Raw genomic sequence first — 15,705 nt, 5'->3', positions numbered from 1 at the left:
CAGATCCATGCCAGATACAACAGCGCTGCTAATAATATTCTGCTAGATATGTTTCCAGTGAAGATCTAGCTAAGCTGCTAAGATCTGTGATCAGAGCAACTCCACCTCTAGGAAAAGAAGGGGAATGACCTTTATGGCTGAACAAGGTTTCATTTCACGGCCTCAGTGTAAACAGAGTAAACACACGCCACTATTCCACAACGAGCTGAATCACTGGGCTAGGAAGCCATAGAGACAGAATTCTGATCTCAGGCAGCCTGACTCATGAAGTGAAGACCATGACTGTGGTCACTGAGGACATAATGACAGCCACGCTGACTATTTAAAGCAATATTTGTTTTAAAAAGGATAAAAACTAATAGTATAACAAATTTCAGATTTTTGTGAGGCATGAGGTAGGTTACCATCTGGGGCAGGCCACCTGTGGACAATCAGCCTCACCTGGGAGTGGTATGTACTAATTACATAGTATCTGGGAGTGGTATGTACTAATCACATAGTTACTATTTTTCTTTGGCCTTCCTGCCTTAAACGACTGACTGACTACATTTGTAGCTATACATCTGAGCTATTTAAGTTATAGGAAACCTACTATGTTAACTGGGGTAATTGCAAAGCACTGAGGCCCAGCCATGTATCTCTATCTTCCTGTGCTGGCTGAAGGGCAGCTTTTACTAACTCAGATGGTGCTAGAGGTGTCTCTTTGTGCTCCGAACTGATCATTGTTCCTTCCTGCTGGGAGCCTAGTATACACCTGGAGTCTGTACTTTGCCTTCAACATATCCATATAAAAGTTAAACTTTAAATCTATAAAAAGGCCAATGTTCATCAACAATAAATCTCGCCTACTTTTCCAGTCCCCTTTCCCAGCGTGATTGTTCATTTCAATAGTTTTTGTAAAGAAAGGCTATTTGGGGTTTCAATTCTTGCTAAAGATATCCCATAATTGACTTGATAAAGTTAAGCCTTCTTTACAACATAGGTTTGCTAAGTGTTTACACAGGAAGATCCTAAGTTCTGTGAGATGAGAGATGTCTACATACCTGTCCCTGCATTCATCAGCATTGTTAAAGTGGCCTTTTCCCTAGGCAGCTTTTTTTTTAATTTAATTTTATTCTATGTGCATTGATATTTTGCCTCCATGTATATCTGTGTGAGGGTGTTGGAATACCTGGAACTGGAGTTACAGCCAGTTGGGAACTGCCACGTGAGTGCTGGGAATTGAACCTGGGTCCTCCAGAAGAGCAGCCAGCGAGCTAAGCTAGGCAGCTTTCTAAGAGATCCACTCTTTCCTGACAGATCCACTGAAACTTTCTTTATCAAAACATTTGCTCTTGTGTAAAAATATGATTATCTTATTTTATGCCTTTAAAGCATTTGAGTATTTTATCAAACATTACACTTTTTTAAGTACACACCATAATCCCAGTGTGGAGGAAGCTCAGATGGAAAAGGAACAGAGCAGAGAAGGCTACTAAGTGAGTTCTGGGCCAGGTTGATAGGAGATATATATATATATATTAGAACTCTACATAGTCATGGGTAAAGTAAATTTGGGCTTTTGATCCCCCATTTCCACCTCCTAATTGCTAGGATTACAGAGGTGTACTTACTACAGGCCTCTTTTTGTTAGATGCTAGGGATAGAATCCAAGGCTTTGGCATGATAGGTAAGTGTTCTACCAGCTAAGCTACCTCCCCAGACCCCAAGATCTTTTGCTTACATGAGCCTTTACTGGTTTTTAAAGGTATTTGAATCCCTTCAACCACAAGGAAGCCAGGGCCTAAGACCAGTCAGTTAGAAGCTGTCAGCCAGGAGAACAACAGCACGTCGCACTTTGATCAGGAAATTTAAAATATTTTTCCAAGAAATTCTATTTGTAAAATATTTTCCAAAGCAAGGCCCAGTGGCAGGAATATTTTTGGTAACAAAGCAGCAGGGGGCTGAGAACCTGGTCTGTACCAACTTTGCTAACTCCAGTGACCAGGGCTGGAAAATCTGGCTTAGAGAATGACATACTGAAACTCACAGGGCTCAGCCCATGTAAGAAATGACATGTGTATACTAGGTTGGCCGGCTCCTCAGTACCCAGGACATGCGATGCTGCAGCACTGGGTGGTACCTAAAGAAGCTGAGAACACCTTGGAGGAAGAGATGCTGAGGCTCTCTGTAAGCTGAAAGACACATGCACCTGGCCGAACCCATGTATCCTAAGGTCCCCAGTGGACTGGCTCAGGACCTTTTTGAATGAGATGCCAGGAGCTTTAGGGGCATAGGGCTTGGCTGGCTGTTTTAAGCCTGACAATGGAAGTGGGAGGGCTTACAGGAAAACATGCATATTATATAAAACAATACAGGGGGAATCTCAAAGTAACCCTGGCAAGAAAAAGCCAGGTTCTTTTAAAATAAGTTTATACTCTATGATTACATTTATATAAAACTCTAGCAAGGGCAGGCTAATCTATACTGACAGAAAGCAGATGCTGCTTGTATGAGAGACAGAGGGAAGATTATAAATAATATATAAATATATCTACCCTTGACTATAGTGATGGGCTATGGGTGTTTACGTACATAAACCTTAACTAACTATATAGTTCGGATATGAAAAGCATCTTGTGGGTCAGCTATATACCCACGAGAAAGGGACTGAGATTACATTTGATTTACAGAAATTCTGATTCTCGACGTTGAGGTGGAACATGAGCATCATCACGATCTTTACGTGTTACCCAAACGATTAAGGATGTAGGCTGAAAGTATGGGACCTTCTGAGCCACAGCGAGGTGTGTGGGGAGACTGAAGGGCATTGAACTCATCGTTGCAGAGATGCAAGCCAAACACCTCTCCTGCTAAATATGGTTCCTTTGGAGAACATGGAATCCATATAGAAATAGTTCGCCTACTGAACCTAGTGTGGCACTGTGGTCAGTGGGTCTTTGACATTCTGAGAAAATCTATCAATGCCTGAACATAGTCTAGTTATTTGGTTTGGTTTGGTTGTTTTCATGCTGCCAGGTAACAAATTACTATAGTGTCCGGCTGCTAAGCCAATGAAGGAAGCTGCTATGACCACCTTTGCAGGTTCAGATTCCCAGATGCCCACCCAGCCATCCCATGCCATGTTCTCTTCAATCAATAGGCTTTCAGGATAAGTCAAGCAAAACCTAAGAGAGTATCATGTTAAATTCCCCTGAGGTACAAACACAAAAGAATGCAAACTACTACCAAGGTCAATTCTATTTATTATTAGCAAGAAGATATGTTTACATTGTTAGTTGGACATAACTTTAATCCCAGCACTCAAGAGGCAGAGACAGATGGATCTCTGTGATCCTACAGGCCAGTCTGGTCTTCATAGTGACTTTCAGGACACCTAGATCTACATAGTGAGATCCTGTCCGAGAGAGAGAGAGAGAGAGAGAGAGAGAGAGAGAGAGAGAGAGAGAGAGAGAGAGAGAAGATTTTCATATATTTACTATTATATAGAGTTATAATTTTAAAAAGTAGGCCTATAGACGTTTTGGGTTAATAGATATATAATTTCAATTTAAAATGCTTTGAGAAATTTGTGTGAAATTTTGAGTTCTTGCTGAGTTTATCAGAATGTGGCAGGATAATTTTAGGAACCAATATTTTCATATTTGTGGGTCTAAATTTATATAAATGTTGAAGTACTTTAGAAAGCTTTGTTTTTTGGTTAAAAGTAGTGTGTTGAATACCCAAGATACAAGATACAATTTGCAAAACACATGAAACTCAAGAAGAACGAAGACGAAAGTGTGGACACTTTGCTCCTTCTTAGAATTGGGAACAAAACACCCATGGAAGGAGTTACAGAGACACAGATTGGTGCTGAGATGAAAGGATGGACCATCTAGAGACTGCCATATCCAGGGATCCATCCCATAATCAGCTCCCAAACGCTGACACCATTGCACACACTAGCAAGATTTTGCTGAAAGGACCCTGATATAGCTGTCTCTTGTGAGGCTATGCCGGGGCCTAGCAAACACAGAAGTGGATGCTCTCAGTCAGCTATTGGATGGATCACAGGGCCCCCAATGGAGGAGCTAGAGAAAGTACCCAAGGAGCCAAAGGGGTCTGCAACCCTATAGGTGGAACAACAATATGAACTAACCAGTACCCCCTGGAGCTCTTGACTCTAGCTGCATATGTATCAAAAGATGGCCTAGTCGGCCATCAGTGGAAAGAGAGGCCCATTGGTCTTGCAAACTTTATATGCCTCAGTACAGGGGAATGCCAGGGCCAAGTGGGTGTGTGTGTGTGTGTGTCGGGGGGAGTGGTGGGGGAGGGTTTGGGGGACTTTTGGAATAGCATTGGAAATGTAAATGAAGAAAATACCTAATTAAAAAAAAGAAAAAAAGTAGTTTGCCCACCCCATGCTTTGGTTCACAGATACAGATGAAGGTGGGGGAAGGAAGGAAGCACAGCTTAAACTATTTTAAAGTATTACTCTTTATTTATGGGCCTTTAACAAGTAACTACTAGGCTCTCCTAGACTAAAACTCTACTTACACGTAAAAGCAAAATGGAGTTAACACCACTTTTATAATTTTTACTTTAATAATGTCTTTTTTTTTTTTGCAGGGGTATAGGTTTGGTTTGGTTTTAGTTTTGGTTCTTGGGACACGTTCTTGCTGTGTAACTCAGGTTGGCCTCAGACTTGGAAGTCTTGTGTCTTTGAGTGCTGGGATTATAGGTATGTGCCACACAAGGCCAGACTTAATTTTCTTCATGTGTATGTGTGCACTGTGTGTATGTGTACACATGTTCACATGGGAGAGTGCACACGCGTGTGGAGAACTGAGGTTGACATGAAGAATCTCCTCACTCATTCCCCACTTGATTTTTTGAGGTGAGCTCTCACAGTTGAACCCAGAGTTTGCTGGTATGGGCAGTCCAGCTAGATAACTTGCTGTGGGCATCTCCCATCTCTAGAATTACACACGGCTGCTGTGCCCACCCAGCATTTATGGTAGTACTAGGGGTATGAACTCTGCTCTTCACACTTGCATGACAAGCGCTACCCACTGAACCATCTTTCCAAGTCTAGAGTATTAATTTTTAATCTAAAGGTAAGCTTCTGGATTGTTTTTTTTTCTCTATATTCAAGAAGCATCTCCAATTATATCTAGAAACTTCTTTTCACATAAGGAAATGCCACTGAGTGTGCCCAATGTTGTGTTGAAGAAAGATGAACACGCAGGAGGATAGGGGTTGGGCATGGCCAAGAGAGTGCTTAAGGGTTAGGGATAGGTAAAGCAAGAACAGGCTATGACTGTGAGTTGGGGAAGAGCCACAGAGAATTTGGCCACTCAACAGAAGTTAGGGAATACTGAATGAAAACTGTGAAGACGAACAGCAATCTTTCTTTCTCCTCAGAGTCCAAGGCCAGAAGCTAAGAGGGAGCTTAGCCCCTTAGAGGAGCAGAAAGATCTTTAGTGTGACTATAGTCCACTTGGACAGTGAAGGGGAAACCTACTCTCTCTGGATGGTTGAGTTTCTGGGAACTGGTGAAGTGGGTCCAGTGTGGTGTGTTGGAGGGCCAGAAGACCCTCTGCAAAGCATTCCCTTTTCAACATGTCCTTTGGCTCGGTTATTTTCATATGTAGGAGGAATCATATGTCTTCAGAGAACAGACGTTTCCTGGAATTTAACTACTCAAATAACCAAGGCTTTAGTTCAGTGTGCCTGAAGCCTAAATGGACACAGGGCAACTGGACAACAGCTCATCTTTAGCAAACCCTGAGGTCGCCGGCTTCTGAAACAGTGTGAGTTGTTCATGGCAAGGGACCACAGAGGATCTACAGCAGAAAGGATCATGTCTCTCAGCGTTGCCATGGGGACTGCTGGCTGGGTTAACTGAATGCTCTGTGGAGATGGATTCTTCTTTTAAAGAGAAAATAGCTTCTATATTCCAAAGACTAGATGGTGGAGCAGGTAAGTAGAAAGTCTAGGAGGGCAAGAAGTGTGGAGCAGTTGAGAGTCTGCAGGAGCAGCCTCCAGTTAGGAAACTGGAGTTGTTAACCCACCCACAAGGATGAGATCTCCACCAGAGGAGGTGGGCTTTTCTCAGTTAACATCTGTATACACAGAAGAGTAGACATGAGATTTGTAAGGCTCATGTTTAATTCCATCAACTGCAGCCTTTAAATAACTCTGAGCCCCCTCACATGTCTCAAGGGTCAGGAACAAGCCAGAGGAAGGGAGACCCAAGAAGCACTCCTTTCGAAGGTGTTAAAGGCACTCAAACAAAGCCACTTGCAGCAGTGTGTGAACATGTGTGAAAAACTTTCCATGAGAAGTTATAAAGACACCTAGGCCTACATCCCTGGGCTTGCCTGCTGGCTGTCTTGCTGTTAGGACTTCAGACCTTATCACCAAATCTCTATAAAACAAATATCCATGTACATTCCATCAATAGTTAAGAGAAAATGCCTTTGATGTTTGCAGAGGTAGCTATCTCATCACCCACATGACACCGAACGGATCTAGACTATTGGGAGATAGTAGCTCAGCCCTGACATCTGCCCAAGGGAGCAAGTGTTTTAGGAGTTCTATGAACTATCATGCCCATCCAATCTGCCATCTGTCACTGGTTTACCATCACATGCTTGGTCAATGACTTCCCAAGTCTGTGCCATCTGTGAAATGTGGATAAGAGTACACCACATCCGCTGTCTATCCTTTGTCCACATCTCTCTCTCACCCTCCCTCTTTCTCTCTCTCTATCCCTTCTGTCTTCTCCTCCTCCTCCTCCTCCTCCTCTTCTTCCTTCTCTTCTTCTCCTTCTTCCTCTTCTTCTTTCTCCCTAAATCAGAGAAACAGTAAGTCTGTAAAGTGCTTTGAGCTCCTTGGAGATAGAAGCTCTATAAATATAAGCTGTTATCACTGTCACCATGGAAACACACAGAGCGAACTGTGCTGCATTCCGACGTGTGCTCAGCATAATTGTGACCTTCTTGCCTGCCGGCTGTTGATCATCAGTGCTTCTGTAGAGCTGTGTGTCCAGGTAGAGGTGGGCACCCCAGATTGACCTTGTTTCCTCATCAATTCTTCTTCACACCACTTTTAAAAAGAGATATTATCTATCTGTTTGCTAAGTAATAATCTAGGGCTGGTGGAAGGATGCAATTTATGACTGGCTTAATTTGCAGTGGACCCACCCTAGGACCTGAGTTAGAAACCAGGCTTGACAGAGAGCAATTCCAATGAGCTTCAGACATAATATTCTATTAGCATTTCCTAAAGCTGTCTCAACCCGACTCCTTGACTTCAGCACTAAGGTTATAGAACCTTGGCAGTGAAGAGGATTACAAGCCTGCATCTTTATGCCTGGGATTGGACCCTGGAAAGCAGAACTATGCCACTTGCCAACACCACTGTCTTACTGGGCCTAGCACAGTGCCTGCCATGTAGCCGATGTTTTGCAGAGGTTTGCCAACAAAGTAAATATTGGAACGAATAAGTGGCCATCCTTTCCCGTTACATAGCTGAAAGTGGAGCTGAGTACGACAAATGCATCCAAGTGTTATGTGGGACTAAAAGGCCTGGAGTACATCATCTCTTCTTGAGGCTTATCTGACTCCCCACCCCGCTATCAAAAACAGGAACACACACACACACACACACACACACACACACACACACACACACACACTTCTAGTATCATGAGCTAGCTGTCCTGGGAAAGCCAAAAGCCTCATACAGAATGATTTAAAATACCAGTTTCACCCTGGCCCCAGCTCAGGGCTGGCTTCCCAAGGGTGTAACCTGTGGCGTTACACATTCACAGCACACAGAACACCTCCAGGTTCTGTTTAATGCTAGGTTATCATCCTCTTGGGCTTTAAAATTATATATAACAAGTGCCTCACATTTCCATTTTGCACCACGTAGTAGGGTTTGCTTGGCTGGCTGTGGTCCTTGAGCCGTTTTTCTTCCTTCACATCCTGTCATCCCTCTTCGTGAGGAAAGGGAATCCCACCATCTTATTCTGCTGGGATGGAAACATCTCCCAGGCCTGTGGACTAAGCTCTAGTGAATGCATTATTCAGCACAGGTAGCTTTCTTCACACAAAGGGGCAAGCTAATACCGTGGAAGGAGTGCGCACTTACTCTTCCGTGAGCCGCTCTTTGCTCTTCGTATACTTGCTGTACTAGAGCTCGTTCCTCCAGACATGGTGTGACCAGAGGCCTTCATGGAGAAGAGTTGTGGGTGACCTGTGGAGTATCTGGCCACAGACACATTAGCAAGGTAAGCAGAACAATGGTGCAGGCTAAGCGTGTGGCGATGGAAATGTGGCTGTTGACATTCCTATGGAGAAGGGGGAGGTACCCCTCAGACACTGCTCAGATACCACCTACCTTTTACTCGCTGCTTGCCATTGGCCCTCAGCTGCATGCTGGGGGAGTTGCTACAGAAGAGGTAGAAGGTTGATGATGTGAAATTGTTGCCATGGCAATGAGCTTTTGTGACCCACGGCCATACTAGTGTAGGGTGTTTTTTGGTGGCTTTTGGCAGTGGCCTTTGAGTTGGCCATACTCTTGTAAGCAATGCCAAGAAACTACTGGTCCACCAAGCTGAACTTGGGTGGAATAATCTTTTTTTTTTGGTCTGGACTGCTGGTACCCTAACTGTGGTGAATAGATGTTTCTTTATGTCGCCCTAAGAAAAGCCACACTATACTTAATACGTTTCAGTGAAATAATAGGGTGAAACAGATGAAATTATAATTTTATAATATTCAGTGAAAAAGGAAGAGTGGAACGGTAGGGGAGGGGCTATCACCAGATGAATGGCTGTTACATATGAGGCACTGCTAGGTGCTTTCTATCTTCAAATTAAGTGGAGAGCAATTAACAGAGAAAAACAAAGCCTAAGTAATTGCCCAGGCCACTAATAACTAAGAGGTGGGCGTCAGAATCTGTTTGTCTAGTTTTTTAAAGCTTGGGCTCAAAAGTTAATTTCAGTATATCAGTAAAGTAGCTTATGTTAGGGCCACTCATCATTGTATCTCAGCCAAAAACAAAAGTTCATGTGGCCTTGTTTTAATTATATATGGTTTTTTTTTTCTTATTTTTAAAAATTTTATAACTTTTGGTTTTTTGAGACAGGGTTTCTCTCTGTAGCCCTGGCTGTCCTAGGACTCACTCTGTAGACCAGGCTGGCCTCAAACTCAGAGATCTACCTGCCTCTGCTTCCCAAGTGCTGGGATTAAGGTGTTGGACACCATTGTCTGGCTTTCAGTTATATTCTTTATTTGTGGACCGAGCCTTGACGGGAATGGGGACTACCGGGAACAGATTCATTCAGTCATTAATCATGACAGGACTTCGTTCTGAGAAGCCTTACAATGTGACACCAGGAGAATTCATTGTCTTCCCACAACTTCTCTTTAATACTAGATGAAAAGAAACAAGAGAATTCAGTCTGTGCTTAGTAAGATGGAATGCAGGTGTGCTAATGACTCTGTCTGCCGCGCTGAGGAGGCCACCACCACAGGGGGATGTGAAGGCGGCACTTGGAAGGACGAGGGACCTCACTTCTAGGCTGATATGCAAGGAGATGATTGCTCTTTTCTTGGAGTCATTGTATATTCAGGTCCCTGGGACCTCAACTTAGTTTTAACTACACAAGAATGATGGGCCAGTTCATGGAGGAAGCTGCCATTGAGCCAATGTCCAGTCAGTCCACTCTGCAGTCTGAGGCACCCTGATCATAGGCTTAGACATACTTCTAGGGACATCTGCAGATCTTGTGGTGAGGGAGGTAGCTGCAGAAGCTAATGCAGAGGTCATGAGCTCTGTCCTATTCTAAAATTTCCAATGTGCTACACATTGTAAGTGCAAGATGTCACATTGCAATTACAGCATAGAAGACTTTTGCTTGCACCGGGGGTTCTTAGTGTATAATACCTTTAACTAAAGGACTTGTTAAAATGGGTTGCTACCCTTCTGGGACCCAAGAATTAATTCTAATAAACTTCTAGGTGCTTCCATTGCTGCTGTTGCTGGCAGTGTGGGGACCAGAGTCTGAGATCTTTTGACACATACTGTGCACTGTCTGTGCCTGCTTGAAGTCTATATTGCACGTGATAGTCAGTTGAACATTAACGGAAGCCTGAATGCCAGATGTTAATGAATACTTGATGTTAGAGTATTTTGGTATATTCAAAATACTGGGATGCAACTCCACCCTGTCGCAGTGCGAGCAAACAAATACATAATTTATTTAACAAATCTCCTCAGTGCTGATTTGGAATCAGGCATTGAGAACCAGGAGGTACAAAACAGACAGAAATGCTGGACTTTAAAGATCTTAAATGTGAGTGGGAAGTATCCTTCCAAACTTCGGCTAAGTCCTTTTATATCAAAGAGCTCAGGTTCTCACAAGAACAATGTAACTGTCCTATCTCCAAGATGAGACCATGGAGATTCAAGTAGTCCAGTGACTTTTACCGCACTCGATGCCTGTATCCCCAAAGCCCACATGCTTTCCCAAGCGTCGCAGAGAAATATTTATGGTTAAGTCTAGAAAAGGGACTTTTCATTGAAGTATCCTGCATTCTATTTGTTAAGAATTTCTTTTCCGTAGCTATACCTGGAGAGATCTCTAAGGGACCTTTCGTTGGAAGGTCCCAAGAGCTGAGATGGGTGGATCCTGAACTGCAAGAAGACAAAGGTTAGTTCTTGCCCACACCCGTTCACTGAACACCTGGCCAGGCAATTAGCTATTCAGAGCTTTTATGTTTAGAGGGTTCCTTTGATCGGCAGCTTGGCATTGACTCAATGGGCCCCTGGCTCAGAGTGACAATCCTTTCTTCCCTTTTGATAAATGTTGCCTAGAGTTCCTGAGTTCCAGGCACTGCGTTTGACACTGGGACATTCCCAGGCGAGTGGGACAGTCCTTGACCCCAGTGTGTTCAGTATTTAGCCTCTGCTGCTGCTGCTTCCTGGGTATCCTCTGGGTCCTGCATTTGAGCCTCTTTGGGCTTTGTTCTGGTTTGCTTCTCTGTTGCTGGGATGAGACACTGACCCAAAGCAACAGGAGGTGTAGTGGGGTAATACTTTTACTTACATGTTACAGGCCATCATTGGGGAAGCAGAGGCAGGAACCTGGAAGCAGGCACAGAAGCAGAGATTATGGAAGAATATTGCTGACCCACTTATCCCCATAGCTAACTAGCAAGGGATTATTCTCCTGTTTCATGGTTTAAATTTTTATCTTTATTCATGACCACAGCGAATATATCAATTTATGGCAGTGTTATGTTTGGCTTTAGAAGAGTTATTAAATAATAAGAGTGGAGTATATAGTGAGCTAATTATACAGTGATTGATTTTTAAAAGAGAGATGACAGCGATGGGGGTGGGGAGATGGATTACTGGAAAGAGCAGTTGCTGCACAAGGAGGAGGAGCCAAGCTGGGCTGTAGGCTCTCACGCCCAAGCCTATCAGCCCAACACCTTGGAGGGCCAGGCTAGAGGATGGCAGGGCTTGCTAACTATCAGCCTGTTCTAGGTGCAGTGAGAGACCTGTCTCAAGTGAATAAGATGGCCACCTCATGTGTGCACGGGCACACTCACCTGACCCCAACATACACTTTGTGCAGGAAACACACCCACAATAAATAAATAAACAAACAAATAAAGACATGCATACATACAAACATACATTAAAACATGAAGAGAAATGACAGTGATTATCCAAAATCATGAGTTTTTTTTAAAAAAAAAACATTTATTCAGTATTTAACTTTTAAATATGTATGGGTGAGCATTTGGGAATCAGAGAACAACTTGTGGGTGTTAGTTTTCTCCCTCAACCATGTAAGTAAGTCCCAGGGATTGAACTTGGGTCTTCGGGCTTGGCAGCAAGTGTCTTTACACACTAAGCCACCATGCAGACCCCTTAATTTTGCTTTTTGCATTTACTTTGTATGTATGTATGTATGTATGTATTTATTTGTACGTGTGTCTGTCTGTCTGTCTGTCTGTTGTCTGTCGTGTATATGTCAAGGGCTACATGTGGACATATGGAGGCAATTGGCTAGAGTCCTTCTATCATGTGGATAGACTGGGCTAGGTCGCTAGTCCATTGAGAAGTTTTTGGGTTTTGTTCTTTGGTTTTTGTTTTGTTTTGTTTTGTTTTGTTTGTTTCTAAGGTACAGGGTCCCAGGACACTGAGAGAAGGTGGGTGGGGAGTTGAGGGAGGAATCTCTGGAAGGTAAAGAACCTTGGATCTTGAAAAGATAAGAACTAGCCTCCAAGGAAGCAGGGAGAGACAAGGAATCTAGGAAGAGGAAGAGATCTTTGGAATTGAAGGGGAAAACAGGCGGGCAGAGGGGTAGGCAGTGAAAACCACACACACGCTCCATATGACTTGCTGTGAACTTCTCTGTCCTTTTTTGTTAAGCGGCACATGAGACCATATATATGGCCAACGTCTTGTTTTTGTTTTTGAGAAAACAAAGATTAACCTTTCCCAGTGGCCTGCTTTAAATATCCTTCATAGGTAACCTTATGTATACCTTAGTAAGTCTGGATCCCTGAAATCAGACTCAGGGCTCCAGAGAGGACTCTGTTCCTGAGTCACAGGGCCACAAGTTAAGAATACTCACCAGCCTAGGGAAGATAACATAACAAGCTGCTGATAACAACCACAACCATGTCCACCACCACCACCATTACTAATGCTGCTGCTGCTGCTTCTGCTGCTGCTGCTGCTGCTGCTTCTTCTTCTTCTTCTTCTTCTTCTTCTTCTTCTTCTTCTTCTTCTTCTTCTTCTTCTTCTTCTTCTTCTTCTTCTTCTTCTTCTTCTTCTTCTTCTTCTTCTTCTCCTCCTCCTCCTTCTCCTCCTTCTCCTCCTTCTCCTCCTCCTCCTCCTCCTCCTCCCCCCTCCTCTTCCTCCTCCCCCTCCCCCCTCCTCCTTCTTCAAGATAGGGTTTCTCTGAGTAGCCCTGGCTGGCCTGGAACTCACTCTGTAGACGAGGCTGGCCTCAAGATCCAACTGCCTCTGCCTCCCAAGTGCTAGGATTAAAGGCATACTCTACCACTGCTTGGCTCCAAGTCCACCTCTTTAAACCCCTCTGTGCAGCAGTGTTAAGTGAATCTGCAGGGAATGCAATTTATCCTTATACTGCCGACTCCCCGACCTCATTTAACAGTGGCCTTCAGACTTTCCCTGCTGTTTTCAAGTCTCAGAGTGCAAAGCAGTATACTACCATCCATTCCCTCCGTTTACGCAGAGGTAGCTCTTGAATGCAACAGCCTTAATCCTGGCTCATTCCTATGGTGTTAAGTAGTCTCCTAGCTGTACCGTCTCCCCCACCTTCTCTCTTACCCTACAGTAGGGCTTCTCCAATTTAGCAGTTAATAGTGTCCTATACTGGGCATAGGGTTCGGCAGTACTTGCCTAGCACAGATGCGGTCCTGTGTGTTCTGTCCCTAGCACCACCACAAAATTATTTTAAATAAATAAATAAATAAATCCAGTTACCTAATAAGCTTGTTCACGTGTTGATTTCTAAACTGCGAACATCTATTTGTAAAAGTGGGATAAAGGTCAAGGAGCTTCCCGTTAAGGAGGTCAGACGGGCCAATGGGAGGCAGACTGCTCATCATTTACACCAAGAAACCTTGCAGCTACCTGAGGGGTGGAGACATTCAAGGGAAGCAGCCTCATTCATTCAGCCCAGTTAACTGTGGGCACACTATGTGTTCCCACCGGGTACCGGAATGAATAGGGCGAAACCCGTTCTTAAGAATTTACAGTTTAAGCAAATGATCATACAAGTGAGTGTAGAGAGACAACTGTGACAAGTTCACAAAGAATTACCCAGAGCCCGGGGAAAACCTCTGACTCAGACATTCTCCCTACCCCCAGCCCCAGAAGCCAAATTGTCTGTACCCAAGGCTCTGTAGGTGTTAACCAACCTAGAAAAAAAAAGGTGAATATTCCAAATGTGGAGGACCAAGGGGAGTTTAGAACACCTGAGAAGCTGGCGGGAATGACTGTCTTCAGTCATCCATGGCCAGCATTGGTCAACTCTTATGCCGCCTTCAAGAGTTCTTTCTCTCAATGCCCTCACCCTTTTAGAAGGCTAGAAGAACTGAAGAAATATCGATTTGCTGAAAGCAGCTATTAATTCACGGCTAAATGCATGTTGCTTACGACCCTCTGTCAGTTACACAGTGGACATTTCTGCTGCACGCCAGATCGGAGTAGATCCTGCGTCACTGCTTCCGCTTCCGGTGGTAAGGATGAGCAACAGCTGTCTAAATCCCTGAAGCCCCCAAAGAGGCTGGCAGGCACTGGGGTTCCTGCTGCAAAGGGAAGCAAGGAAAGGACACCACAGGGCTGGGCGTGCCAACTGGCCAAGTCAGTGATGGTGCCCTGTGCATCACATATGCATCTGCTTTCTGGTCTCTCTTAAGGATCCTGCTAGACAGCTTCAAGGACCACCCCGCTGACCCTATCTGCCTGGGCCCTTCTAATAGCATACATAATGGGATTATCTTACAACAACAAAAAAAGATTTTTTCCTTTTTTTTCTTTTCTTTTCTTTTCTTTCTTTCTTTTTTTTTTTTTTTTTTTTTGGAAGAATAAAGTATTAGACAATGCTTGCCCTCCTGGGCTTGTGTTTTTTAAAAGTCTGGGTAACACTACAGAGTTAAGGAGCCCATCGGGGTTTATCAAGTCTTGTTGTCTCCTCCTGGCCAGGCAGAAATGGGATCCTTTGTTCTTAGCTGAACATGGTACCCAGAATAAGGGCCATATTTCTTAGCTTCTTAATTTCCTAAGTGTTGCCCTGTGGTCAAGTTCTGACCGGAGAGATAGAAAGAGAGAGTTTCTAGGACAGACATTTCTGTAAAGGGTGGTTGACTTCCATTTCTTCTGTCTTCGTCCTTCCCTCCAATCAGAATATAATGACTGGTGGCCTAATACCATCTTGGGCTACTAAAGTAAGAGCCACGTAGGAGGGACGGTAGGAAAACAGGGAGGGGCAGCAATCCCTGAGAACTTAGTAGATAAAGCCATTGTCTTGGGCCATCAATCTCTGAACTTGCAGAAGGAAAATAAAATCTGAAGTCACGGAAGGCACTGCTGTTTTGGATTTCTGTTATTCACAGCTAAATACACCCTAATCGATAAAACCACAAGGCCCTCCCTTCCTCGTCTCCGCACCATCCCTCCTTCCTTTTCTCCCTTCTTTCCTCTCCCAACAGCACTTCTGTCTTCATATACAGCAGTTTCTCTAGTCAACCTGAGATGAATCCCAAGACGGAAAACGAGCAAAAACTGTGTCTGAGGCTTCTGAGAACAGCGGAATGGCTTCTCTCCAGTCATGTTCCTCATCTGGCCTTCTTCCATCCCTCACCTGAAAATTAGTCACCTTCTTACAAACCTGGTGATGGTGGTGATCCATATGTATTGTGTGTGTGTGTGTGTGTGTGTGTGTGTGTGCGCGCACGCGCGTGTATGCCTGCGTGCGTGTGTGCACGCATGCATGCGTGTCTGATTATTGATTGATGGAGGTGGGCAGCAGGACCTCGTGGGTAGTGTCACACTGGACAAAGAAACTGTCATATTTTCCAAATACATTTCTGGAAAATGTGCTGGCATCTCTATGAGGTTACTAGGGGAATGAGCCATAGCAGGATAGGTATGAAACATTGT

At 44.1% G+C, this 15,705-nt stretch overlaps 1 long non-coding RNA gene across 1 annotated transcript; it reads right to left on the bottom strand.

Moving 5' to 3' along the window:
* Positions 1–7,828: 7,828 nt before the first annotated feature.
* Gm39691 lies at positions 7,829–8,456 on the bottom strand. Its single transcript, XR_865695.2, has 2 exons — positions 8,392–8,456; positions 7,829–8,258 (listed from the first exon to the last, which is right to left on the bottom strand). It is a non-coding gene; the product is annotated as a predicted gene, 39691 (long non-coding RNA).
* Positions 8,457–15,705: the final 7,249 nt, after the last annotated feature.

This window comes from Mus musculus, chromosome 1, assembly GCF_000001635.26.
Source record: "Mus musculus strain C57BL/6J chromosome 1, GRCm38.p6 C57BL/6J".
Classification (NCBI taxonomy): domain Eukaryota; kingdom Metazoa; phylum Chordata; class Mammalia; order Rodentia; family Muridae; genus Mus; species Mus musculus.
Note: the sequence above shows the minus strand (reverse complement) of the source record. Positions and strands in the feature narration are given on the sequence as shown.